The sequence below is a fragment of the Phoenix dactylifera genome, chromosome 13, assembly GCF_051530095.1.
Source record: "Phoenix dactylifera cultivar Ajwa chromosome 13, Ajwa_hap1_PhDact_Kaust_v1.1, whole genome shotgun sequence".
In the NCBI taxonomy this organism is placed as follows: domain Eukaryota; kingdom Viridiplantae; phylum Streptophyta; class Magnoliopsida; order Arecales; family Arecaceae; genus Phoenix; species Phoenix dactylifera.
Genome location: NC_143202.1, coordinates 21,866,102 through 21,869,423, shown reverse-complemented (window position 1 = coordinate 21,869,423; position 3,322 = coordinate 21,866,102). Strand labels below are relative to the sequence as shown.

The window sequence follows — 3,322 nt, the reverse complement described above, 5'->3', positions numbered from 1 at the left end:
AGAATCTGGAGGGGCACTCATATGCAGGGAGATTATCTGAGCAGGAGACGGAATTGTTAGTGGATATGTCGAAGAGTTTGGTTCGTCCAAAGGACATATTATCCACATTGAAGGAAAGAGATGCCCTCAATGTTACGACTATCAAGACTATCTACAATGTACGTCAACGGTTTAAGGTTGTAGAGAAAGCCGGGAGGTCTGAAATGCAACATCTATTAGGTAAATTATCAGAGGCTAAATATATTGAGTGGCATAGGAATTGTACTAATACGGATGTTGTGCATGACTTATTTTGGGCACACCCTGGCAGCATTGATTTGTTCCGTGCATTTCCCCGTGTGTTGATAATGGATTGCACGTACAAGACGAATAGGTATCGTCTTCCGCTCTTAGAGATTGTGGGGGTGACATCTACTGACATGACATTTTCAATTGCTTTTGTATACTTAAATTCTGAGCGGGAAGAAAGCTATACTTGGGCATTAGAGAGATTGCGCAGTGTCATAGCTGATGATGTTTTGCCTGAGTTGATTGTTACAGATAGAGACTTGGCTTTGATGAATGCAATTCATAGAGTATTTCCTACTGCTAGACATTTATTATGTAGATGGCATATTAGTAGGAATGTTTTGGCCAAGTGCAAAAAAATTTTCGAATTGAAGGAGAAATGGGATAAATTTATTATGAGTTGGAATGTACTAGTGCTGTCCTCCACGGAAGACGAGTATAATGATCGCTGGAGTGCACTGCAGAGAGAGTTCGGTACCTATCCAGATGCACTACAGTATGTGTCAGATACTTGGCTGAGCAAATACAAGGAAAGATTTGTTGCGGCGTGGACGGATACATGCAGGCACTACGGAAATGTGACGACAAATAGGTATCACAAATAAAGACTCATTTAATTTTAATTTGCCTCAATTGTTATATCTAACTTTCATTTGTTTACTAGGGTCGAGAGTGCACATGCAAAGCTCAAAAAGCAGCTTGGATCAAGCCAAGGAAGTTTCGAGTCATCTTGGACTAGAATACATGGATTGATTGAGTTGCAGCACAGCTCCGTTAAAGCCTCATTGGAGAAGAGTTTATTGGTAGTGCAGCACAACTTCAAGCCAGCTGAATTCAAAGAGTTGCGAGGTTTCATATCTATAAGTGCGTTAAATCATGTCCTCGCCCAATCGAAACGAGCCAATTCAGTTGGGTTTGATGATTCAAATTGTGGGTGCGCTATTCGACGCACACATGGTATACCATGTGCTCACCAGATTGCGCGGTACAGGGTGGAAGGTCGGCCCATTCCTCTCGACTGCATAGATCCTCATTGGAGGAAACTTGATATTGTGCCTACCCCCCGTGCAGCCAATTCAGTTGAGTTGTGATGCAGAGTTAGATTTGATTGCGCTACGATTCAAGAAGTTAGATGGGGCTTCTCAATTGCAGATGATCAAGAAGTTACGAGAGATTGCAAGTCCAGATAGTACACCTCTTTTAGAGCCTGCAAAACGGAAGACCGGTTCACGTGGGCGCGCTTCAATGAAGGTTGATACGTCTACTCGACGTGACCCGTCTGCGATTGAGTTGGTTCTATCTGGACAGGATAGTTATTCACCTGGTGTTGAGAAAGTTACCATCTGTAATCCATCTACTCAGATTCAAAAGAGGCGGCCCAAGCAAAAGGTAAGTACCAAATATTTATTTCCTTACAATAGGTATCACAACGTCTACGGGACGGTCCGTGCCGTGCCGGTATGTGATGTGCCGATACGGGACATGTCGGGACGTGCCGTGCCGAGATGTGCCGATACGGGACATGTCGGGACGTGCCGTGCCGAGATGTGCCGATACGGGACATGTCGGGACGTGCCGTGCCGAGATGTGCCGATACGGGATGTGCCGTGCCGAGATGTGCCGATACGGGATGTGCCGTGTCGAGATGTGCCGATACGGGACATGTCGGTACGTGCCGTGCCGAGATGTGCCGATACGGGACATGTCGGGACGTGCCTTGCCGTGCCGGTACGGGATGTGCTGAGACGGATAACTATTTGGATATTTCTGCCATTGTTACATATTTTCTATCATTTGATATTATTTGCAGGTTTTTCGTACTAGAGCCCAGTCACATACGCCCATTATCTATATTGATGCTATTCCTTCTGCCTTGAGACCATACATCCAGCATATCAAGGATGTAAAAGCTGATGGGAATTGCGGATTTAGGGCAATAGCTGACTTACTGGGATTTGGAGAAGATGACTGGGTGCGTGTTAGGAAGGATTTATTGCAAGAGTTGCAATGTCATTCGGACCACTATCGCACATTATATGGTGTGGAAGGGACGATTGCTGAGATCACTCATGCATTATCATATTATGATGATTGTCCACCATATGACAGATGGATGACTATGCCGGACATGGGTCATCTTATAGCATCCTGCTATAATGTTGTCCTATACCATCTCTCGTTGCAACAATGTCTGACCTTCCTACCTCTCCGTTCTGTGCCAGTACCTCTTCTATCCCGCAAAGATATCGCTATCGGATTCGTAAATGGAAATCATTTTGTTGAGGTACTACGTTCACAACACTTGCGAATATTTAATTTTGCTTATTTAATTTTGCTTATTTATAATTTTGTAGCTATTAATATTTTCTTATTTCTAATTTTGAAGGTGTTCTTGTTGCCGGGACATCCCGTTCCGCCAGTAGCGACCAACTGGCGAAAATATCATCTTCCTTGTGCTACCGGATGGGAAAATTCATATGAAGCCCAGATTCAACAGTTCAAAGAGAGCATCTCACCTAATGTTATAATTAGCGAGACAGTAGAGTTAGATTGATTGTTTATATATGTACAATTTTTGAAAGTTGTAAATTTTTTTGGGCTCTTAGAGTCATGTACTGTGAAACTCCATCATCAATATAAATCAAAAAATATCTGTCTTCGCATTGTTAGATTGATTGTTATGTGCACTGTTATATTTGTGTAAAATAGAACGGGCCAGGCTTTACAAAGATTACACGTAAATGTACCAAAAATATATATTTTTCATTAATATCAACAGTTTCAAATTACACAAAAAAAAAAGTCGAAGCTACATAATCAAAATAAAGGCTCCATCATCAATCCCTATGACGTCGTCGTCGACGCGTGTACTGCTGTACGTCCGAATGAGAGGGTGCTGGATCCGAATGAGAGGGTGCTGTACTCGGGCCAGGCTCATCACCCAGAAGTAACTGATGCATCTGACAAATAGCATGAAATAGGTGCCCGGCACCTAGTGACGTAGCCTCTGAGGGACCCATCCGTACAATGTCGG

At 43.3% G+C, this 3,322-nt stretch overlaps 1 long non-coding RNA gene across 1 annotated transcript; it reads left to right on the top strand.

Moving 5' to 3' along the window:
• The first annotated feature begins 2,012 nt into the window (after positions 1-2,012).
• On the top strand, positions 2,013-2,957 carry LOC149751470 (uncharacterized). Its single transcript, XR_016398248.1, has 2 exons — positions 2,013-2,572; positions 2,675-2,957. It is a non-coding gene; the product is annotated as an uncharacterized LOC149751470 (long non-coding RNA).
• Positions 2,958-3,322: the final 365 nt, after the last annotated feature.